Genomic DNA, 26,136 nt, shown 5'->3' with positions numbered 1-26,136 from the left:
AAAAATGTGTAAGAAGACATGCCTGCCATGAAACTGAAACGAAAGAAAAAAATAAACAGATTTAGAGAAATTTGGAAACCGCAATGCTCATATTGCAATCCACGGATCAGTTTTGTGGATCGTGCTTCTTGTTGTTCTTGTGATCATTTTGATAATTGTGGATACAATTGCCTGTCTGATGAAGCGTGGCGGTTAGTGAAGCTTATGAAAAGATGGGAGAGCTTGAGAACCTAAGAGATCACTATGTCCACCTAAAGAAAAAAAGGAGATCTACAAGTGGATCTGGTGCTAGTATAAGCTTAAAGCCAGAAGACCAAAAGCTTGTACAAAGAATGAACTTACTTTCTGAACATATAATTGAAAGGAACTATAAGACAAAAGGGATGAGAATATATCAGTGGAAATTTATTTAGAGTGTTCAGGGGGTGTTTCTAGTGAGAATCCCTTGAACTATACAACAAGTATTTTCGCTCCTGATCAAGATGTTTCAAATGTTGCAGTTAGTAGCTAACAATATAACTAGGCTGAAGTGAATGATGCTGATTTTATTACCCTTAGTGAAGAAACTCTCATTAACAGTCAACCAGATATCGCAAGTTCCCAAGCTTCTAATAGGCAACAAATATATACATCAACAAGCCAAAATCAAACTCTTAATAGAACAAAGACAGGGTCTAGAGATCAAACAGACCTGAAGGAACAGCAAGCAATTGACAAAAACAGCAATGACCAGCATGATCTGGAGAGGTACTTTCAACAATCACTGTTATCTCATCTGAATAAAGAACCGGATGACTCAAAATTAGAGTTGCAAATGGAAAAATATACAGTTAAAAAAAATACTTTAATCATTCAGTGTATTTTTAGTTTTATAGACGAACTTAATAAAGATTTTTTTCTCTCTTTAAGGTAAGCATTAAATTATATGAAAAAAATGTCTAGTAGGTCTTAAAAAAAATAAATATTCCATTAATATGAATAACTAAGAATAATAACACTAGTACCGGAGTAAAAACATAATATAAGAAAATACTTTTGACATTTGTGTTGCTTTGTTTTGAAATGTAGCATGGTAACTGGTTTTAGATTTCTTTGAAAAAAACCTAATAGCTATGATGGGATGTCTTAATTCTATTGGATATGTTGAAAAACAAGGTACAAAGAAGATTTTTGACATAAAGTTATTAAAAATGTGTAAGAGGACATGCCTGCCATGAAACTGAAGCAAAATAAAAAAATATACAGATTTAGAGAAATTTGGAAACTGCAATGCTCAAATTACAATCCACGGATCAGTTTTGTGGATCGTGCTTCTTGTTGTTCTTGTGATCATTGGTAATTGAGGATACAATTGCCTGTCTGATGAAGCATGGCGGTAAGTGAAGCTTATGAAAAGACGGGGGAGCTTGAGAACCTAAGATATCACTATGTCCACCTAAAGAAAAAAAGCAGATCTACAAGTGGATCAGGTGCTAATATAAGCTTAAAGCCAGAAGACCAAAAGCTTGTACAAAGAATGAACTTACTTTCTGAACATATAATTGAAAGGAACCATAAGACAAAAGAGATGAGAATATTTCAGTGGAAATTTATTCAGAGTGTGCAGGGGGTGTTCCTAGTGAGAATCCCTTGAAATGTACAACAAGTATTTTTGCTCCTGATCAAGAGGTCTCACGTGCTGCAGTTAGTAGCCAACAATATAACTATGCTGATGTGAATGATACTGATGTTATTACCCTTAGTGAAGAAATTCTCATTAACAATCAAAGAGATATCCAAAGTTCCCAAGCTTCTAGTAGGCAACAAATATATGCATCAACAAGCCAAAATCAAACTCTTAATAGAACAAAGACAGGGTCTAGAGATCAAACAGACCTGAAGGAACAGCAAGCAATTGACAAAAAACAGAAATGACACAAATGATCTGGAGTGGTACTTTCTACAATCACTGTTATCTCGTCTGAATAAAGAACCGGATGACTCAAAATTAGAGTTGCAGATGGAAAAAATACAGTTAAAAAATACTTTGATCATTCAGTGTATTTTTAGTTTTATAGACGAACTTAATAAAGAGTTTTTCTCTCTTTAAGGTAAGCATTAAATTATATGAAAAAAATGTCTAGTAGGTCTTAATTAAAAATAAATATTCCAGCAATATGAATAATTGACAATAATAACACTAGTACCAGAGTAAAAACATAATATAAGAAAATACTTTTGATATTTCTGTTGCTTTGTTTTGAAATGTAGTACGATAACTGGTTTTAGATTTCTTTGAAAAAAACCTAATAGCTATAATTCGATGTCTTAATTCTATGGGATACGGTGAAAAACAAGGTAAAGAGACGCTTTTTAACATAAAGTTATTAAAAATGTGTAAGAAGACATGTCTGCCATGAAACTGAAACGAAAGAATAAAATGAACAGATTTAGAGAAATTTGGAAACTGCAATGCTCAAATTGCAATCCACGGATCAGTTTTATGGATCGTGCTTCTTGTTGTTCTTGTGAACATTTTGATAAATGTGGATACAATTGCCTGTCTGATGAAGCGTGGCGGTAAGATTTCTTCTCTTTTTTTGACCATACCGCGCGTATGACGGATGGAAGAGATAAAGGTTCCTTCACGTAGAAAACGTAAGAATTTACGTTACGTAGTTTTGTGAAAAACCTAATAGCTATAATTAGATGTCTTAATTCTATGGGATATGGTAAAAAACAAGGTAAAGAGACGCTTTTAACATAAAGTTAATAAAAATGTGTAAGAAGACATGCTTGCCATGAAACTGAAACGAAAGAAAAAAATAAACAGATTTAGAGAAATTTGGAAACTGCAATGCTCAAATTGCAATCCACGGATCAGTTTTGTGGATCATGCTTCTTGTTATTCTTGTGATCATTTTGATAACTGTGGATACAATTGCCTGTCTGATGAAGCGTGGCGGTAAGTGAAGCTTATGAAAAGACAGGGGAGCTTGAGAACCAAAGAGATCACTATGTCCACCTAAAGAAAAAAAGGAGATCTACAAGTGGATCTGGTGCTAGTAAAAGCTTAAAGCCAGAAGACCAAAAGCTTGTACAAAGAATGAACTTACTTTCTGAACATATAATTGAAAGGAACCATAAGACAAAAGGGATGAGAATATATCAGTCAAAATTTATTCAGAGTGTGCAGGGGGTGTTTCTAGTGAGAATCCCATGAACTATACAACAAGTATTTTAGCTCCTGATCAAGATGTTTCACATGTTGCAATAAGTAGCCTACAATATAACTATGCTTAAGTGAATGATGCTGATTTTATTACCCTTAGTGAAGAAACTCTCATTAACAGTCAAACAGATATCCAAAGTTCCCAAGCTTCTAGTAGGCAACAAATATATGCATCAACAAGCCAAAATCAAACTCTTAATAAAACAAAGACAGGGTCTAGAGATCAAACAGACCTGAAGGAACATAAAGCAATTGACAAAAAAAACAGCAATGACCAGCATGATATGGAGTGGCACTTTCTACAATCACTGTTATCTCATCTGAATAAAGAACCAGATGACTCAAAATTAGAGTTGCATATGGAAAAAAATACAGTTAAAAAAATACTTTAATCATTCAGTGTATTTTTAGTTTTATAGACGAACTTAATAAAGCTCTTTTTCTCTATTTAAGGTAAGTATTAAATTATATGAAAAAAATGTCTTGTAGGTCTTAAAAAAATAAATATTCTAGCAATATGAATACTTAAGAATAATAACACTAGTACCGGATTAAGAAAATAATATAATAAAATACTTTTGACATTTGTGTTGCTTTGTTTTGAAATGTAGTACGGTAACTTGTTTCATATTTCTTTGAAAAAAAAACCTAATAGCTATGATTAGATGTCTTAATTCTATTGGATATGGTGAAAAACAAGGTAAAGAGACGCTTCTTAACATAAAGTTATTAAAAATGTGTAAGAAGACATGCCTGCCATGAAACTGAAACGAAAGAAAAAATAAACAAATTTAGAGAAATTTGGAAACTGCAATGCTCAAATTGCAATCCATGGATCAGTTTTGTCGATCGTGCTTCTTGTTGTTCTTGCGATCATTTTGAAAATTATGGATACAATTGCCTGTTTGATGAAGCGTGGCGGTAAGATTTCTTCTCTTTTTTTTTCTTTTTTTTGACCATACCGCACGTATGACCGATGGAAGAGATAAAGGTTCCTTCACGTAGAAAACGAAAGACTTTACGTTACGTAGTTTTGTGAAAAACCTAATTGCTATAATGAGATGTCTTAATTCTATGGGATATGGTGAAAAACATGGTAAAGAGACGCTTTTTAATATAAAGTTATTAAAAATGTGTAATAAGACATGCCTGCAATGAAACTGAAACGAAAGAAAAAAATAAACAGATTTATAGAAATTTGGAAACTGCAATGCTCAAATTGCAATCCACGGATCAGTTTTGTGGATTGTGCTTCTTGTTGTTCTTGTGATCATTTTGATAACTGTGGATACAAGTGCCTGCCTGATGAAGCATGGCGGTAAGTGAAGCTTATGAAAAGATGGGGGAGCTTGAGAACCCAAGATATCACTATGTCCACCTAAAGAAAAAAGGAGATCTACAAGTGGATCTGGTGCTAGTATAAGCTTAAAGCCAGAAAACCAAAAGCTTGTACAAAGAATGAACTTACTTTCTGAACATATAATTGAAAGGAACCAATTTGAAAGGAAATTTATTCAGTGTGCAGGGGGTGTTTCTAGTGAGAATCCCTTGAACTATACAACAAGTATTTTCGCTCCTGATCAAGATGTTTCACAAATTGCAGTTAGTAGCCAACAATATAAATGTGCTGAAGTGAATGATGCTGATTTTATTACCCTTAGTGAAGAAACTCTCATTAACAGTCAAAGAGATATCCAAAGTTCCCAAGCTTCTAGTAGGCAACAAATATATGCATCAACAAGCCAAAATCAAACTCTTAATAGAACAAAAATAGGGTCTAGAGATCAAACAGACCTGAAGGAACAGCAAGCAATTGACAAAAAACAGCAATGACTTGTGATCTTGTGATCATTTTGATAATTGTGGATACAAGTGCCTGTCTGATGAAGCGTGGCGGTAAGTGAAGCTTATGAAAAGATGGGGGAGCTTGAGAACCTAAGATATCACTATGTCCACCTAAAGAAAAAAAGGAGATCTACAAGTGGATCAGGTGCTAGTATAAGCTTAAAGCCAGAAGACCAAAATCTTGTACAAAGAATGAACTTACTTTCTGAACATATAATTGAAAGGAACCATGAGACAAAAGGGATGAGAATATATCAGTGGAAATTTCAGAGTGTGCAGGGGGTGTTCCTAGTGAGAATCCCTTGAACTATACAACAAGTATTTTCGCTCCTGATCAAGATGTTTCACATGTTGCAGTTAGTAGCCAACAATATAACTATGCTGAAGTAAATGATGCTGATGTTATTACCCTTAGTGAAGAAACTCTCATTTAACAGTCAAAGAGATATCCAAAGTTCCCAAGCTTCTAATATGCAACAAATATATGCATCAACAAGCCAAAATCAAACTCTTAATAAAACAAAAACAGGGTCTAGAGATCAAACAGACCTGAAGGAACATAAAGCAATTGACAAAAAAAAACAGCAATGACCAGCATGATCTGGAGTGCCACTTTCTACAATCACTGTTATCTCATCCGAAAAAAGTACCGGATGACAAACCTAATAATTTTGTGAAAAACCTAATAGCTATAATGAGATGTCTTAATTCTATGGGATATGGTGAAAAACATGGCAAAGAGACGCTTTTTAATATAAAGTTATTAAAAATGTGTAAGAAGACACGCCTGCAATGAAACTGAAACGAAAGAAAAAAATAACTTTATGCTGAAACGAAAGAAAGTGGAGTGCCACTTTCTACAATCACTGTTATCTCATCCGAAAAAAGAACCGGATGACAAACCTAATAATTTTGTGAACATAAAGTAACATAAAGTTATTAAAAATGAGTAAGACGACATGCCTGCCATGAAATTGAAACGAAAGAAATAAATAAACAGATTTAGAAAAATTTGGAAACTGCAATGCTCAAATTGCAATCCACGAATCAGTTTTGTGGATCGTGCTTCTTGTTGTTCTTGTGATCATTTCGATAATTGTGGATACAATTGCGTCTCATGAAGCGTGGCGGTAAGTGAAGCTTATGAAAAGACGGGGAGCTTGAGAACCTAAGAGATCACTATGTCCACATAAAGAAAAAAGCAGATCTACAAGTGGATCTGGTGCTAATATAAGCTTAAAGCCAGAAGACCAAAAGCTTGCACAAAGAATGAACCTACTTTTTGAACATATAATTGAAAGGAACCATAAGACAAAAGAGATGAGAATATATCAGTGGAAATTTATTCAGAGTGTGCAGGGGGTGTTCCTAGTGAGAATCCCTTGAACTAAACAACAAGTATTTTCACTCCTGATCAAGAGGTTTCACATGTTGCAGTGAGTAGCCAATAATATAACTATGCTGAAGTGAATGATGCTGGTTTTATTACCCTTAGTGAAGAAACTCTCATTAACAGTCAAACAGATATCCAAAGTTCCCAAGCATCTAGAAGGCAACAAATATATGCATCAACAAGCCAAAATCAAACTCTTAATAGAACAAAGACAGGGTCTAGAGATCAAACAGACCTGAAGGAACAGCAAGCAATTGACAAAAAAACAGAAATGACCAGCATGATCTGGAGTGGTACTTTCTACCATCACTGTTATCTCATCTGAATAAAGAACCGGATGACTCAAAATTAGAGTTGCAGATTGAAAAAAACACAGTTAAAAAAAATACTTTAATCATTCAGTGTATTTTTAGTTTTATAGACGAACTTAATAAAGCTTTTTTTCTCTCTTTAAGGTAAGCATTTAATTATAAGAAAAAAATGTCTAGTAGGTCTTAATAAAAATAAATATTCCAGCAATATGAATACTTAACAATAATAACACTAGTACCAGAGTAAAAAATAATATAAGAAAATACTTTTGACATTTCTGTTGCTTTGTTTTGAAATGTAGTATGGTAACTGGTTTTATATTTATTTGAAAAAAAAACCTAATAGCTATGATTATATGTCTTAATTATATTGGATATCGTGAAAAAAATGGTAAATATACGCTTTTTGACATGAAGTTATTAAAAATGTGTAAGAAGACATGTCTGCCATGAAACTGAAACGAAAGGAAAAAATAAACAGATTTAGAGAAATTTGGAAACTGCAATGCTCAAATTACAATCCACGGATCAGTTTTGTGGATCGTGCTTCTTGTTGTTCTTGTGATCATTTTGATAAATGTGGATACAATTGCCTGTCTGATGAAGCGTGGCGGTAAGATTTCTTCTCTTTTTTTTACCATACCGCACGTATGACGGATGGAAGAGATAAAGGTTCCTTCAAGTAGAAAACGTAAGACTTCACGTTACGTTAACTACAGGGCCGTCTTCCTAACCCTATGAGCAGCTGAGAAAAGCATTGTTACGTGCAGGGTTAAGTTAGCTAAAAGGCCTAGTAAAAATAAAAATATACATTGTCACATGTATTTCGGTATTTCCTGACACACTCAGAAGGGGTCATAATCAGAGTTACAAATTTATACTAGCTCAATAGAAAAAAAGAAAAATAAGACACAGCACCAAGGGTTTAAAGGGTATAATTTATTCAGTTGAAAACACCTTTAAACTGTATGTAGCTATTAAGGACTAGGCACACGTAGCTGATTTCGGGAACTGATTTCAGCATCAGTGGACAAACGATAGCGGTAAGAAAAATTTGTTTGAAAGAAAAGAAAAATTTATTGCGCCAAATTTTCAAAACAAAAAATCATGGACACAAATAGTCGACTGGAGTCTATTAATAGTTACTTGAGTAATCCTAGCTTACTTCTCAGTTTAATTCTCAAGCTCAGTAGTCGGGTCTTTCACCACAGATACCTCTGGCTGACTATTTATATGTATCCCTATTTTTTGGTGATGATCATGATGAAAATCAGCGCTGATTTTGTAAATATGTTGAAAATTTTTCCACCTCAAATCGACGCCGATTTCCTTTAAAATCGGCGCTGATTTGGAAATCAGTTCCTGAAATCAGCTACGCGTGCCCAGCCCTTTAAGCAATGTTTTCATAAAATCAGGTTACCATGACAATAAACAAATTTCTTTAACTCCAAGCTTTGGTCATTCACTCTTTAGCCTAAGTATTTTTGGTGTAGGAAAAGAAAATCAGAATGGCTACAGACTCATGCAATTTTGTAGGTAGAACAATCTAGCCAATACAATAAAATACTTGGTCTTAAAATGGCCTGTAAGTTAACATGGCATTCAAATGATGGTTAGACGAGTAACCTTACTGATTATGTTATTGTAAACCGAAAATTGGCTACATCGATAGTAGGTTATATAGGAGTGCTGTTATTGATGTTAAAAGTGAAAATTACCATCTAGTAGTGTCTAGGATAATTTAAAGCTAAAATTTTGGAAGGGCAATTACCATCCAGGAAGTTATGACGTTGGTAGATTCCAGAATGAAAATTTGAGAGAAACTTTCTAGGAAAAGTCGAATACTAAATTGGAGAGTCTAGAGTTTGCCAATGTAGAATATGGATGGAATAAGTCTGGGAAAATAGATTATAAAGCCATGGTATCTTAGGTGTAAAAGTTAAAAACACAGCTAGGAATATTAATGAAGATGTTTTAAGTTTAGTAAAGACAAAGAGAGGCTTGGAAAAGATATACTTGAGTTATAGATCATATGCAAGTTTGAGGAATATGAAGAAAGTGGAGATAGCCTTAAAATATGAATCAAGGAGGGTTTGAAGTGTAGGCCATGGATAAAAATTGCAAAGGATCTGTAAGATCCAGCCAGACGAAATAATAGTAAAAAAATTGTAATAATAAGTTAATAAATTGAGAGGGAAAAGTCAATCTGGACCAATCCCAGTTAAAAGATAGAAACCAGTCTACAGTTATTGATAAGTAAAGAGTTAAAGAAAGTTGGTTAGAACAATTTGAAAAGGTGCTAACCATCTTAAAGTTACAGGAATAAAACTATGAGAACAGCATACAAAAAAAAACAATTTGAATAAAAAGAAACAGAATAGGAGTTGAAAAAGTACAACAATTAAATAAAAAGTCAGTGAAAAGGTTCCTTTTTAATTATTAAATTTCTTTAACTCCAAGCTTCGGTCATAAACTCTTTAGCCTAAGTATTTTTGGTGTAGGAAAAGAAAATCACAATGGCTACAGACTGCTGCAATTTTGTAGGTAGAACAATCTAGCCAATACAATAAAATACTTGGTCTTAAAATGGCCTGTAAGTTAACATGGCATTCAAATGATGGTTAGACGAGTAACCTTACTGATTATGTTATTGTAAACCGAAATTGGCTACATCAATAATAAGCTATATATGAGTGCTGTTATTGATGTTAAAAGTAAAAATTACCATCTTGTAGTGTCTAGGATAATTTAAAGCTAAAATTTTGGAAGGGCAATTACCATCCAGGAAGTCATGACGTTGTTAGATTCCAGAATGAAAATTTGAGAGAAACTTTCTAGAAAAAGTAGAATACTAAATTCGAGAGTCTAGAGTTTGACAACGTAGAATATGGATGGAAAAAGTCTAGGAAAATAGATTATAAAGCCATGGTATCTTAGGTATAAAAATTAAAAACGCAGCTAGGAATATTAATGAAGATGTTTTAAGTTTAGTAAAGACAAAGAGAGGCTTGGAAAAGATATACTTGAGTTATAGATCATATGCAAGTTTGAGGAATATGAAGAAAGTGGAGGAAGCCTTAAAATATGAATCAAGGAGGGTTTGAAGTGTAGGCCATGGATAAAAATTGCAAAGGATCTGTAAGATCCAGCCAGACGAAATAATAGTAAAAAACTTGTATTAATAAGTCAATAAAATGAGAGGGAACAGTCAATCTGGACTAATCCCAGTTAAAAGATAGAAACAGGTCCACAATTATTGATAAGTAAAGAGTTAAAGAAAGTTGGTTAGAACATTTTGAAAAGGTGCTAACCATCTTAACGTTACAGGAAAAGATAAAGAAAAGAATGAAAAAGTTTGTGACACTCAGGAAAAGAAAGAAGGTTAGTTTTATGAGGGAGCATTAGTGAGTATTGACAGTACTAAAAGGATTAAAAAATAACATGGCCCCTAGTGTTGATAGCGTGGTAAGTGAGTGTTTTAAATATGATAATTGTAAAATTAAAGATAAATTACTATTTTTGAGAAGGGAGAAGTACCTAGCAGTTTTAGGAAAATTCTAAATAAACCCCTCAAAAAGAAAGGTGATAAGAGTAAGTGTGATTATTGTAGAGGCATTAGCTTTGTTCCTGTAGGAAGCAAAGTACTTAATATAATGATGCTTAAGGTCATGATGGAAGGGGTGCCCTAAGGGGGAAGGGCAGCCTGAGATATCAGATGAACCTAAAAGGTGTAAGAAAATTGAATTGTACTATCAATTGTATTGTACTATGCTCCCTGGTATATTTTAGAATGCTCAATCTTTATATTTTTAATAAATTGAATTTTTTGAAGATTTTTTTTTATTCTTTTTTATTAAGAAGAGAGTAGGTGACATTAGGTAAATTATGAGATATTTTTAAAGAAAATTTGAAGGTCACCAAGAGGAGAGAAGGTGGGATTTATAAAAAAAAAAAAAAGCCATATTGTCTAACTTAGAATCTAGCTTTGTTGAAGTGACATAATCATAGAGTTGAGAGATCATGAGACCCCCTCTCCCCAAAAAAAAAAAATTAATCTAATTTTTAACATTGATTGGCGTTTTCAAAAATAAACACTTTCTGGGATCAAAGTGAGCACTTCAAGTAAAGTGAAGTAGAAGTGCAGTGAACACACCAAGTTTGCATGTGCAGAATCTAAAGGGACAACAAATACATTACAAGTTTCTTTACAGCTAATTTTACCACAAATATCTACATTAACCACAAACATATTAAATGCATAAAAAACCAAGGATGAATGAAACTGAGTTTTTAGTGTCATTGTACCATTGGGAAAGATAAGGACAGGGATTGTGCAGGGAGCGCAAACTCGCTTTAGCGACCAAATGTGGAAAATTTACTATTCATACTTATAATCTACAAGTTATAAACGTTTTTTTTCAGTTGCTTATTATTTTAATAATTTAAAACCATAAAGGATTCTAATTTTTAAAGGTATGTTTACAAAATGGAGTCTGATAAAATTTACTATTTCTGTCTTGTGTATTCCAAATTTGTACCACCAAACAGAAAAAACAGAGACTGTTCAACAATTCCATGCTAATAAGTGTGCTCTGAATACATTACTTTATTTTTGTGATGTGTTTTTCTTAAGCTAGTTACATTATTCCTTGAGCATATGTTAGAAATGGAAATATAATAACCCCGCCTATTTTTACTCATTGTAATTTTTACCCACTATTGTCATCTAAGATATTAAGCCCATAAAACGAATGCACAACCCAAAAAGTTCTTTTATATGGATTTTGAGGCAATGAAAAGAACGAAGTTTTTGAGTCACAATATTTTTTACAATTAAAAATTTCTGCTACATTAAACCCGATATCATATGAAATTTTGAAGGTGCCCCAACAACCCCATAACAAAATGTGTTATGTTAAATATTTTTTTTCTTTGCTACTTATTTTAAGCTAATGATGCAGTCCTGCACTAGCAAGCTGGTGGAGAGGAAATAGGTGAAGTCTGGCCCATACCCATCTACCTTTGGGAAGACGCACACAAAATACACATGAATTTGTGTTCAACAATTGTATTTATTGTTGTATTATGTATACATAAATACATGTGTAACACAAATTGTATTTGTGTTGTGTTTTGAAACACAAATACACACATAAAGCAGGCAAACATTACAAAACTTTTTTGAAATTGTTGGGGAAATTGAGATTTGACAGAGGGAGAAGTAGGGTCCCAAAGACTCACTTCTTTGTACCTGCCTGGGCATATCAATGTTCTAATATTGAATAAATAGCATATGATCCAAAAAAAAAATCTGCACACAATGCTTAGCAATGATCAAAAAAGGTTAGGAATCACTGGTCTGGGCTAGATAATACTAAAAAAAAAAATACAAGAATCTCCTTGCTCTCAATTATTCCCAACTTCCAAAGTAACAACTGATGTCAGCTGCTGGTTTGTTTTGTCTGGAATACAGACATAAGGATTAATATTTAAAATTATAAAGGTGTAACCTAGAAAAAGACCTAAAAACACAAATGAGACCCAAATAAAATATGTAAAATAGATATTACAGAATTAATCACAAGAGACAAAAACGCCCATTGAAGGTAGCATCAGCATCTCTCCAAAGGTTGAAAAATTATAAAAAAAAAAGAGGAAATAACTCCTGAAAACAAGGAAAAGTTGTGGCTCCTTTTTATGAAGATCATGGGTTCTTTATTTTGGTACCCTAAAAAAAAATTGACCAGATGTCTTCAAATAAACAATACCAAAATATAGTTGAGTAGACAATATTAGACAAAAGTTGAGAACAAATATGTGTTGATATAGGCTTTTCAAGCCAAGTTCTTGCTATTCCAATTTTCCACTTCTGCAACACAGGAGTTAAAATAAAGGAAGAACACACATCATTCATTAGCCTTAGCTTATTAATGACAGGTGTGGCCATAGTTTGACTAAAAAAAAGGTGGTATAAACCAGAAAAAAGGATAGCCCTTTAGGCAGTGGTGTCTGGGCTGTCTGGGGAGTTTTGGCTTGTCTTCTTAAACACTTCAATAGGCTAAATTTATCAGGCGAAGCTGTAATTGTAGGAATAGTTGGAGGTAAAGATAAAGTTCTAAGTTCTTAAATTAAGATGGGGGGGGGGTGGTGTTTGCACGCCCCTAGATTTCAAAAATTTCTTATTGGTAGTTTCATATGTCTTAGCACTTTAGAAATATTTATAATAGCTTGTGAAGTAGAATTTTGGAAAATTTTGAGTTTTGGGGGAAGGGGAATTTTAAGAACATCTTCCCATAGCATAATTTGTCCTTTAAAGTTGATTCTGATGTTTGTAGCACTCCATGTCTTAGCGCTTTAAAAATATTCAAAAAAGCTTCTAAAATAAAATTTTTAGTTTGAGGGGGAAGGGGGATTTCAAAAGAATCTTTCCATAACATTCTTTTTCCTCTGAAGTCAATTCTGATATTTGTAGCACTCTATCTATTAGTGCTTTAGAAATATTTAAAAAGCTTCTTAAGTAGAATTTTAGAAATTTTTAAGTTTTGGGGAGGGTGATTTCAAAAACATCTTCCCATGACATAACTTGTCTTCTAAAGTCAATTATGATGTTTGTAGCACTCTATTAGTTAGTGCTTCAGAAATATTTAAAAAGCTTCATGAGCACATGGACCTATAAAAATAAAAACATCTTCTCATAACATAATTTGTCCTCTAAACACAATTTGGATTTTTTACAGGTCTATCTCTTGTCAAATCCTTTCCCTAATTAATAAAGTATAAACGGCTTATCAACACAGAGTTGTCTTGTACCTCATGGCACCTGCAAGCTACTGTTACAGGGGTTATGATAAGCAAAGTTGTGACATCACAAACAGGTTTCATAAACAATGTCAGCTAGATAGTAAATAAGTTAAAGGGATGGACTGTTAAATGAAAATAGGATTTTGGAATATATTTTAATGAACAAGGTTAAAAGCTGAAGCTGTGTAAGGTAAGCAGTGATTTATAATTATGATAGTAACATAGGATGAAATGTGAGCTGAAACAACTAGGAATGTGCAGTAATTTACCATTATATAGAGGGGGGGAGGAGTGGAGGTAGGCACTTCAAAGTACCTTCCCGGGACATAGCTTGGTAAATATCTACCAAATCATAGGCCTAGTACTGACTTACTCATAAAGTGAATATACCACCCAATGCCTTTTTTATGCTGATTAAAAATATAATAATCATTTCTATTGGAAATGAATTTCAGCCCCCCTCCCTATATATACCAATTCAGGGTATATATTTCTACATTAGGGGGGGGAGGTAAAGTTTAAACTTACCTCCCATTTACATCAGAAACAAAATTTGTCCCCCCCCCCCCCTACTGTATAAAAATATACCCTGAATTGGCATATATGGGGGGGGGGCTGAAATTCCTTTCTGATAGAAATAAGTATTATATTTGTAATCAGCATAAAAAAAAAGCATTGAGTGGTATATTCAGTTTACATGTAAGTCAATAATATGATTTGATAGATATTTACCCATACCTTAGCATGTAGATCCAACCCTGAAAGTTTCATTTTCCTAACCTAGCCCCTTTCCAAGATAGCCAAAAGTAACTAAAGTAGAATTTTACCAAAATGATAATTATATTCATAATCAGCATAAAAAAGACATTGAATGGTGTATTCACTTTATTCCTAACTCAATAGGCCTAGGCTAATATGATTTGGTAAAAATTGACCTAATAGGCCTGATTTGGTAAATATTTACCCAGGGCCCTGTAGAGGGAGAAGGAGTGGACAATATAGCCTATACCAAATCATATTATTGAGTTAGGACTAAAGTGAATACACCATTTGATGCCTTTTTTATGCTGATTACAAATTTAATAAGCATTTCTAATGGAAATGAATTTCAGCCCCCCCCGACATATGCCAATTCAGGGTTAGGTTAGGTTAGGTATAGTCAATATAGGGGGGGCTGAAATTCATTTCCAATAGAAATGCTTATTATATTCATAATCAGCATTAAAAAAGGCATCGAATAGTGTATTCACTTTATTTGAAACTCAATAGTATGAGTAGGTATATATTGACCGAAGGAGTGGAGGTAAGTTCTTCAAAATGCCTTCCCTGGACATAATTTAACCTAAAGGCTAGACCCATCCCTGAAAGTTTCATTTTCCTAACTAAATCCCAGTCCAAGACATCCAGAAGCAGAATTTTACCCAATTTTATTACCCAAAAGCCTAACTTGTAGTTCGATGCTGAACATAAGCAAAGGCACGGATAAATCCTAGAAAAATTTTGAACTTCATGTTGCTGTGTTGTTTCTTTGTTAAGTCTTCTTCTTACCAAACATTTGGTTTAAGCCGCGTCTACATTCGGCATTTTCTGGAAAACTGGGCCGGAAAAATGGGTAATTTCTTCTTCTTCTTCTAATTTACAGCAGGCGGGCTATTCAGTTAGTATTATTTAGCCCTTTTCTTTTTGCTTCACTCTGTGGGCTACACCAAGCTACTGGCTTGGTCGTCTCTTATTTATTAGATATTCTCATATATCTTTCAGTAGATCTTTTGACTCAAGGACTTCAAATATAAGATGATATATATCGATTTCTGTGCTCTGTTTGTCTGTTTTTATTTATTTGTATGTGTTTGTGTGTGTGTGTGTTTTTTTTGAATGTGTGTGTGAGATTTTGTGTGTATGTGAGTTCGAGTGTGTGTTTGTGAGTGTGTTTGTGTGTGTTTGTGTGTTTGTGTCTGTGTGTGTGTGTCTGTGTGTGGATGTTTGAGTTTGTGTGTGTGTGTATTTTTGAGTGTGTGTGTTTGTGTGTATTTGTGTGTGTATGTGTGAATGTGTGTTTGTGTGTGTGTGTGTTTGTGTGTGTGTTTGTGTATGTGTTTGAGCGTGTGGGTGTTTGTGTGTCTGTTTGTGAGTGTAGGTTTTCGTATGCTTGTGTGTTTGTGTGTGTGTGTGTGTTTGTGTGTGTTTTTGTTTGTGTGTGTGTTTGTGTGTGTGTGTGTGTTTGTGTGTGTGTTTGTGTGTGTTTGTTTATTTGTGTTTTTGTGTGTTTGTGTGTGTTTGTTTGAGTTTATGTGTGTTTGTGTGTGTGTGTGTTTGTTTATGTGAGTTTATGTGTGTCTTTGTGTTTGTGTTTGTTTATTTGTGTGTGTGTGTGTGATTGTGAGTGTGTTTTTTTTTGTGTGTATGATTGTTTGTGTGTTTGTGTGTGTGTGTTTGTTTGTGTGTATTTGTGTGTGTGTGTTTGTGTGTGTGTGTTTGTGTGTGTGTCTCAGTTTCAATCGAATGAGCCCTTTTTGAAGTTTCTGAGACAACTTCTTCTTCTTCTTCTTCAACTTCTTCCATTAAATGCTTAATGGATCTTTCTTAGGCTGTTATGCTGCTATACTAATTGAATTATCTCCTTGCAGATGTCTTCGTTTGAGGGATATAGAGAAAATAACGGACATCAGACATTTTTTCAGGAATCGTTTGAAAACAGAAGATCTTTTGGACCCTGTTCCTAGTACATCACCAGTTCCTTTAAGTAAATCTGTGCAGGATTTCAAATTATAAACAGAATACGGCTATGATTCATTGGATATTAGATTTTATATTAAACGATATCTCGACGACGAAACAATGTCCTTGTTTTTCAGCAAATCATGTAGGCCTAACAAAAACGACATTTTTAAAGGCGATGTTCCTCAAGGAAAGCGAATACTTACTCATGAGTGGCGGGCTAAGTAGCATTAGTTTGCATATTCAAATTTAAAGAAAGGTGTATTATGTGCGCCATGCGTTTTTTTTAAGCATAATGTTGATAGAGGTGTGCAAGGTGGACTCATGATCCGACCTTTCACCAAATTCAAGCAATTTCATGAAAATAACAAGGCTCATTCGAGCTGTAAGTGGCACCAACAGGCTGTTGAAATGTCCAGCAACTTCTTATCAATTATTAATAATAAGAAAAAAAGGTGTGAATGTACTTCTTAACCAAGATTTGGCCCATGAAACAGAAGAAAATCAGAAAAACTCAAATCCATCATATCAACAATAATTATATGTGCAATACACGACCTGCCACTGAGAGGAAAAGCTGAAAAAACTGCTGTTTTGAATAATTTATTAAAATTTAGGCAAGAAGCCGGCGAATTAGTTTTACTGCATCATTTGAATGATGGTTCTAAAAACGCAAGCTATGTGTCTCATATGACTCAAAATGAAATTATTGATATTTGTGCCACATCCTTGAGGTCTACAATAATTGAAGATGGAAAGAAAAACGAAATGTTTTCCATTTTAGCTGATAAGACCATGAATGTGGTTGGAGTCAAACAACTGTCTTTGGGTGTGCAATATTTTGAAAGCAGGACAAAATGTATCAGGGAAGATTTCCTTGGCTTCGCTCCATTATTAAATGGCCCAAATGCCCAGAACAGCGCGAGCGCAATAAAGGAAAAATTTTTGAGTGGGGGCTTGACCTTATCGATGCCGATGGGCAAGGGTTTGACGGCTGCAGTACAGTGGCTGGCCATAGTTCAGGGGTGCATAAAAAAATTTCCGATGCATTTCCCACGGCCCAGTATTTTAACTGTTCCATCCATCGCCTAAACTTAATTATTACGAGTTAAATAATATTTCACAGATAAGAAACACCGTGGGAATAATTAAAGAAATCATCAAGTTCTTTCGTGAGAATGGTCAGAGGCCTGCAGTTTCAGGTGTCACTTTACATAGGCTATGCTAAAAAAGATGGACTGAAAAATACCGTGCGGTTAGAAAATTTAATACTATGTTTACTAATATTGCACAATCCATGGAAAAGTTATCGTTGGAAGGAAATAGGGACACAAAGAAAAAAGCTTATCAGCTCTACTGTGGCGTCACGACCATGAGATTTCTCGTCTGCTCAGAAATAATTTCTAGGTATTCCAGCAAGCTCGAAGTAGTCACCCAGATGCTGCAGGGAGTAGAAGTCGATCTACTGAAAATATCGAGCCACATTCGACAGTTAACCACGCTTTTTCGAGCAGACCAAAGCATTAGTGAACTTCTATTCAAAGAAAAAAGGTGGCTGTGCAGCGTAAGTCCGAATTCATAGAAATAACAATCATAATGGCAAGAATACTCAGTAAACAGTCTCACAGGTCTAATCAACCACAAGAAATAAGTCATGACTATTTAAGAAAATCAACATTTATTACGTACTTAGATTCAGGTATTGAATCTTTGATGGAACGGTTTTCTGAAACAAACCAAACGGCACTTGAGGTATTTCAACTGCACCCTAAAATTTTGCTAAAAAACGCAAAATATGAATACATGGGATCGATGAAGAATGTATACAAAATGTATGCCAAATTTTTGGACAATTTTATTAATTAGTCGGCAACATGGTATGACCTCTGGAAAAACACTAAAGTGACTGTAGACCTTGATAAGATGCTTTTGATTGATCTCCTAGAGCACGAGCACGCCTTCTTTCTACCATCACTCTAGAAAGCAACTAAATCAATCTTTCAATTCCAGCAAATACAATTATAAAAAAACAAATTTATTTTATTTCATTAAAAAATTCGAGAACATTTATATTACATAACTAGAGATCAATAAAAAAAAAACCCCCGCAAAGATATGACAACTAGGAATGACAGCAGTAAAAAAAAAAAAATATTTGCCGGGCCGGCGAAAAATAGTTACCTGATCTCAAGTAACATGGGATATGATGGAAAGGCTTACAAATAGCAAAGAAAGCAGGGCATGATCCCCAACAGCTCCGCATTTAAACTGATCGTGTTTGGAGTGTAATCAGCACATGAAGACCAAATAAGAGGGTCTATTCTCACTTTTAACGCATTTTTTGAAAAAAATGCGCATTTCTTGCTCAGAGTAAAAGTAGTAGTCTCCGTATGGCAAAAGAATATACACTTTTGTCTCTTAGAATGAGGAATATATCAGCAGTTGTGAAAATAAAAGTATACATCTAAAAAACTAAAAGTCTCTGAGGACGATTTACATAAACAGAAGAAGGAGAAATAGTCAAGGTGGAGAATTTCGATGCAGCAAAGAAATTGTTGAAGTTCCAAATCACGAACCAGGTCCTACCTTAAGGTCAGTTCATACTGAAATTCTACTAGTACCGAGATTTAGCTAGTTCTAATTTGAACCACTCAGATTTTTTAGCCAACCAGGCAATTCTATAATAAATATTGGGTCAAATTAGCACTAGCTCAAGCTCGGTATAAGAAAAATCTGATTTTGACTAGGTCTTTAATAAGTCGAAAAAATTCTGAAAAGCCTGGATATTTTTAGATATAATATGAAAGTAACACAGAGATAGGCAAAATCATGTTCATTTATTGATAATTATGCCACAAAAGCAGTAACTAGACAATCATACAAACTTAAAAAAGAACATATAAAAATAGAATGATGATCAAACGTTCCCATCCCGTGTTTAGTCAGTGAGTAATTGTGTTCTACTTTAAAGCACAAAAGCTGGGTACAAAATTTCCAGCATTGCCAAACTCTCATACATTTAAATCGAAGATGAGGAGGGATCCAAATAAATTTATTAAAAATATCCCCCCCCCAAAAAAAAATACTGAGGTGGAAAAAAGTGGGGAGAGAGGACTGGAGGGGATACAAGGCTGTTCTAATAAAAACTGTATATTTCTGGGCTGACTCTGGATATTTTCCAATATCTACAAGAATAATGAGTTTCAAGGTTGATATTAGCTTGAGTTTTGATATTAGCTTGATATTAGCTTGAGTTTTGATATTAGCTTGATATTAGCTTGAGTTTGATAAAGCTTGAGTTTAAAGCTTGATATAAAGCTGATAAGGTGGAATTACAGAACACTGATCCTAGAACTTGTCCATTCACTAGAAGACCAAAGAAATTAGAATACGAGATGGTTTAGGCTCAAGTACGTATCTAAGATTATTGCCCAGGAGGGGGCGTTAATTTTTTCGTAAGGGGGTACAAAAAACATGAAAAACATATTAAAATTTGACTTAACATGCACTTATTTTTTAATTTTACAAGTCAGACAATTTCTTTTGTTCTTGATAAGGGGGGGGTCAAAACTGATGTTCCCCCCTCCCCCTGGATACGGCCATGGCAGCTGACTCAGGCTATCATATATATTCTTCGTAAAACTGTAATTGTAAATTTGATTTCAAATACACTTGTACATTTTTCTTCATTGTTAAAATTATTATGACTTTTAAAATAATATCTTCCAGAACAATGAGTTTAACGCCTAATATGGTATTATTCAAATTGGAAGTGATTCCTAGCCACTCACCTCATAAGGAAACGAACAGAATTGAGACTTTCAATTTCATAGAAAGCTAGAATTACAAAACACTAAGGCTTCAACTTTTCCTGTCATTAGAAAACCAAAAAAATGAAAATACGAGATGGCTCAGGCTCAAGAATGTATCCAGGATTTTTGTACAGGGGGGGGGGAGGAGGCGTTAATTTTTTTTTAGAAATGAGGGTACAAAAAAACATTGAAAATATATTAAAAAATAAAAATATATTTGTTCTATATTTGTAATATATATTGAAAAATATATTAAAATTTGTTCGATATGCAATTTTTTAAAATTTTAAAAGTCTGACATCTTATTTGTGTGGGTTGCAGAGGAGAGGGGAAGAGAGGGGGGGTCAAATCTAGTATTCCTCCACATCTTTGATACGGCCTTGGTCTATGACTCAGGCTAACACATACAATTCTTCGTAAAACTGTAATTTTGAATTTTATTTAAAAAAGACTCAAGATTTTCTTCATAGTTTAAAAATTATGTAAACTAATTCTACCAGCATACAAAAACAGGCAAAATTGCCATGAAAATTGCAAATATTTTAGCTTTTCCTGTTGGCTGTCTCAAAATAAAAAGCCATTGATTCAATTATGTACGTGACTTTCGATGAAGCTATTGGCGCAATTTCTTCGTCTTACGTGTGAGAGTTCAGAAATAAGAAGATTATATCTTTTGATCTTAAAAATCCGCGCATAAGGCCTTTTGTTCTGTTTACGCATATGTAACAAAAGGGAAATTAAAGTGAAAAGAATAATGAATCAGCACAGAGACTCGGAGCATTCAATTTTGTTCTTGACCCCCCACCATTTAAAGAAGAAATACCCCCCCCCCCTCGCACTGGTCAGTGTATAGACCCACGTTCTATCATTTGTAGTAAATTTATGTTATATTTCATTTTTAAATAGTTATTCTTATTTTAATTTATTCTATGTAATTGCATTCAATCTATATTATATTTTTACTCATGATGTATTTGTTACTAAATTTATTCATCTAAAGTTTACTTATAATGACTTCACAAGTAAACTTCCATTATATTGTATGTTCTATCAAAATATTTAGCATAAAACTTGAGCATTCTAGACTTCTTTGCGCCTTTGTTTTTAAAATATATCTACTCATAAAACTATAAATAAATATACGCAGGTGACTATAAATATCACCGGTGACTTCTAAATATATACAGGGGATAGTTATAAAATATCCTCATATCAACTGAGCACAAATATATATACAACGACTGATAAAAAGGGGATGAATTCGTCATTGGTATAAAAAGAATAATAAAATCAAGACAAATAAAAGGATCAACACAGAGAAAACTGAATTTCCGATGTCACAAATTGCTCATTTGGCAATTACACAAATGTCCCAGTAATATCTAATAAGGTCAGACTAGATTAAACGATGGAGTCCATGGCAACACTGGCTTTGGATGCAGACTTCGTCATATCGGGTATGCTTTCTACTGAATTTGATACTTAAGCTTTCTTTTCGCTTTTTCTGAAAAAATAGAAAGTGGAAAATAACGTACCAAGGACATTAAAATAAAACTTTTTTTTACCCTGGACCCATTTCAGGTCTGTTCCTACCTGAAACCGCGATATTAAAAGATTTTTCTTTTGGTTGTTACAAAACTAGGAAGTTTTTTTAGGTCAGTATCACATTTGAGTCTGCGCTGCTATGCCGAACGAAGAAAATGAAATAGCAAAACTTATTCGCTAGAGTTGACAACACTTTTTTTCCGTCTAAATGCCAACCATCAACAACCTGTTGATTCCCAAAGACTATTAAATCTGCAAAAGGGAGCTACACGTTCTTAAGGTGTTTAGTGCTGCCTGTTTATAGCTTATTTTTTCTGATGCTTCACCCTATACTAGTGGCAGATCCAGAGGGGGGGCACCCCCCCCAGCCTAGTCCAAAGTAGTGTAATTTACTTAATTGACTCAGGGTTGCATTAACTAAACTTGCTCCTAACGCAAGTTTATCGGATCAACCTAGTTTGCGCCCCCTCCCTAATTTTTTTTTCGGATCAACATATTTAGCGCCACTCCCTGCTAAAAAAAAATCCTGGATCCGCCCCTGCCGGATACTGTTTCATTTAAAATTAGGTACCCGGTGCATCTTAGAGACATCTTGCAAAACTAACTAAAACAAGTGACTTATTTTTTATGTCCACGTAAAGAGAGTCAACCTGAGGCAATGGCATAGAGTTGAATGATTAGAAACTGATGACCCGATCTGATGTCAAGTCGAGACGAGGTAAATTTTTCTCAAAAGTTGAAAAAACAAGTGGTCATGATTGCGAACTGACTTTTTTTTTCTTGAAATACAAAGTGTAGATAAAATTTTGTCTAAGTTTCATTCATGTTTACACATTGGCAAAAATTTAGCAACGGTATTCATTTTTATATTGAAATCCAAAATACACAGCTTTTTAGAAATGCATATTTATTAGGAAGGCTTTCAGAGCATTTCTTTTTCATCCAGATATGCCAGCCGGCAAGTTCAGAAAGGGTAATAATACCATTTGTATATTATAATAATAATACAAAATCGAAAAATGTATATAATTTAACAGAATTTTTTTTTGGGGGGGGACACAAAAAACCCATAAAGAGTGTTTATATTCATTTTTTTATGTATTTACGAGTCGGACAACTATTTCGGAGGGGGGGGCTCAAACCCCCTAAACCCCTTCTCCGGGAAAAGGCCGTGAAGTTAAAGGCCTTTTTAATTAGTTAAAATCCGGGGAAACCCAAGATGACCTGAGAATTTGAAAAATGAATAATTTAGGACCCCATTTCCATCGCAATGCTGCACAACTTATTGATTTGACTGTTCACCCCCTCTGACCGTGCGTGAGTGGAAATAGGATAATAAGCGATGCAATTTTCTAATTCTGATGTCATTTTGGGTCTCCCCAAACTTGAAATAACAGTAAATAACATGTCAATCCACTCACTATCGCAGAAATGTAAATTTGAGATTTCCCCTCCCTTTTCCCTGGAAAAGAGAGTTATTTCTGCCCGGCTGAGGGTGGATATTTTATTAATCAATTTTTTCTGAACATTTGGTGGCCATGACATTCATGCGGCTCACATACCGATGTTTGGTATTTTTACCGTAGTTTTAATTAACTAATCATAAAAATAAAAGCTGAATTATCTTTTAACCAGAAACATGTGAAGGAGAAGTTCCAGGCAAGGGGTCTCCAAAAGTGCGATTTTTCACCTAAAATCTAATGTATCGTGTTATTCTAAGTAATTTGGCCATTTTTAAGGCGTATCTCACACAACCCTACTAGGATCAAATGATGCGCGCATGGCTAGTTTTGTTTTTATTAAAATCCGAAAAAAATTTTACAGCTTGATTAAGTTCCACCAGAAAAATCAACCCTGTAAATAATACATTATTGCAAAATTGAACAAATATTAAAATAATATATTTGAAGGATTGAGGAAAAAGTTGTTTTTTTTACGAATCAAAGGAAAAAACTAATTTACAGAGGGAAGACACATATTCTAATATATATTACATTAATACATATACATATTTCATAATACATAATAGTTATAATAATTTCATAATTTCATAATACATTACACAATACATATACTAATAAAATGTACCATAAAAAACCGGCTAATGAGCGGCCTTGTGCTGGCTTACAGCCATAATACGTCCTTATGAGGCAGTACGACTTTATGCAAACTGATTTATCAACACAGTATTTTTCGAACTTGGTTAACCTAGTTTTGATTAATTATGGGTTCTTAGAGGGGACCAAGAGAGTATTTTTTTTTTTTTTATCCTAGTATCTGAGTAAAAGTTTCCATTAAAGAATAACTTTTGCTTAAAATAATGAAATTCTTAATAGTGATATTTTACCTTGAAAAAACATAATATATCATAAAACGAAATATATTTATTAAATAATCACTAGTTTTGAAAAAAAAAACAACAAAAACACTAACCGAAAAAAAACACTAGGCAATAAATAAAAAAAACTCTAAGATATTATAAATCAATATGGTTTGGCAACTTCTTACGTAAAAAGGGCAAGCGTTTTTTTGTTTTAATGAGCTTTTAATTATACCATTTAGTCTGTTGGTTTTATTTAATATTTATGACATTATGAATAGCTTAAAAAAAAAAAAAAAATAGGTTAAAAAACATATATAAAAGAATAAAGCAAAAATGAAATTTAGGATAAGAAGAAGTTTATAATGTGGATTAACAATGACCGATTTATTATGTTGTAAGAAATGCTTGCATACAGACTCACCTCTGTTCGCCTGCTATAATCGATAACTCGGCCCTTTCTTCTCTCTTCCTACTAGTACTATGCCAAGGCAAATAATTGGGTTTCGGATGTTGGTGAATTGTCACCATTTCAATTTCTTCAACCTCTTCAACAGTATTGCAGAACGCATGAATGCGTAGCCATGCCATAGCCATAACACCTGAAAAAAAAGTCCATATATGTCTGCACTCTCAATGTTATAATATATTCCAAAGTTAATCCGGCTTAAAATTGAACTATTGTACACCGGTCAGATGCCGAATGACGAAATACATTTAGTCTCTAATTGATTTTGAAATATAATCCTTTTCAACACAAATAGCTCTTAACAGGTCAGAGACTGAATATCGTATGAATCAGTATGGTTCTAGAATTTTCGAACAGTTAAACTATAGCAAATCAGTTTGTAATTTCTTTAGCAGTGAGACGAGTGAGCGACAGAAATATCAACTCGAAAGCCTGTGAGTTTCCATGGTTTAAGTCAAGTTGGGGCTTTTGAGAATAAGTGTAAATTAAATATTATTAAATTGTTTTTTATTATTAAAAAACGCAATTAAGTGTAAATCCAGTGTAAATTAAATTACCTACAAGTCAAGGAGCAGATATCGAAAGTGTTACTATTCAATCCAGTCAAGCGGGGTATGATGATCCCAGTAGTACTATTTCCAACTGCCTCTTCTGACACAACTAGGCGTAACATTTTCAAGTCATTCCTCCTTTAGGCTGCATGTCGGCAATATTATACAAAAGGCTACATACAGCTTAATCAACTATTTACCAAGTATGCGCAGGATGGGCTTTGCAGATTGCTTCGCACATTTTTCATTGGGAAAAAACACCTAAATAAGACTATCTGTGGCAAAATTCAATTCCCTCTCTCAGTACCTCAAATATTATTTTCTTAAATCGCCTGCTAACTGAAATTAGAGACACACAACAGGAAAAACTGTCAACCTGAAGATTTACAGTTGGACAAGGGTGAGTGACCATCAATCACATCATTACTGTTCTTAAATGTTATGTCCTTGCTTAGTTTTGCGTTGTGTTTGATCTCCTATTTGCATCAGATATAGATGCAGTGTTTGTTTAATTCATTACCCACCAAGCAGGCCAATGGAACCTTGGAGGGTATCAGAACAGGTCAATTGGACTTTTAGCTTGATCTTAGAAAAATATTCGACTAAAAAAATTGTTATTTTGGACTGTATCTTTAGATCAGTAAGCTTGTTTTTCCTTTGTATAATTCCCTGGCACCAAATCACAAAATGGGCGTGGTCTTGTATTCGTCGGATTCTAGTCCTCTGATTGGCTGTCATCTTGTCATAGGCACGTAATCTTGCATAAATTATGTAAGTTTAGCATTCAATAATGGGGTCCTACTTTCATGGCCGCATATTTGGCTTTAAAATACACTTATTTGTCTATCTATCTAATATTAATATTCAGAATAATTTTACCAAACGCATTTTGCATGCACACCCGCTGTGCTTACCCCCCCCTAATGTGCAAATCTATAGCGCAAATTTATTTCTAAAGTAACGAAGAAACTAACAAAAAAACGGCGCGTTCTCGAATTTTATACAGCGTAAACTTGAGTGAGTGGCACATAATATACAAGTACCGAAATTCCATCCCCTTACGGAAACTAAAAAGATAAAACTAAAATAAAAGTCTCAAATTTGGAAAGTCTTATTTTCCACGGGGGTTATTTTTTTTTCGGGGGGGGGTATTTTTGGGG

The 26,136-nt window shown here is 33.9% G+C and overlaps 1 long non-coding RNA gene across 1 annotated transcript in view; it reads right to left on the bottom strand.

The window, feature by feature from the left end:
* Nucleotides 1–18,176: 18,176 nt before the first annotated feature.
* Nucleotides 18,177–26,136, bottom strand: part of LOC148938667 (uncharacterized) — a 96,153-nt gene continuing 88,193 nt past the window's right edge. Inside the window, exons 3-4 of the long non-coding RNA XR_016143649.1 lie at nt 24,381–24,558; nt 18,177–18,255 (exon numbers count right to left, since the gene is read on the bottom strand). This is a non-coding gene — a long non-coding RNA (uncharacterized LOC148938667). The remainder of the gene's footprint in view (nt 18,256–24,380; nt 24,559–26,136) is intronic.

Source organism: Artemia sp. Qi Xiang Cuo, unplaced genomic scaffold (genome assembly GCF_049724085.1).
Source record: "Artemia sp. Qi Xiang Cuo unplaced genomic scaffold, ASM4972408v1 HiC_scaffold_3027, whole genome shotgun sequence".
NCBI classification, from domain to species: Eukaryota; Metazoa; Arthropoda; class Branchiopoda; order Anostraca; family Artemiidae; genus Artemia; species Artemia sp. Qi Xiang Cuo.
The sequence above is the reverse complement of the archived record's forward strand: the minus strand, read 5'-3'. Positions and strand labels throughout refer to the sequence as shown.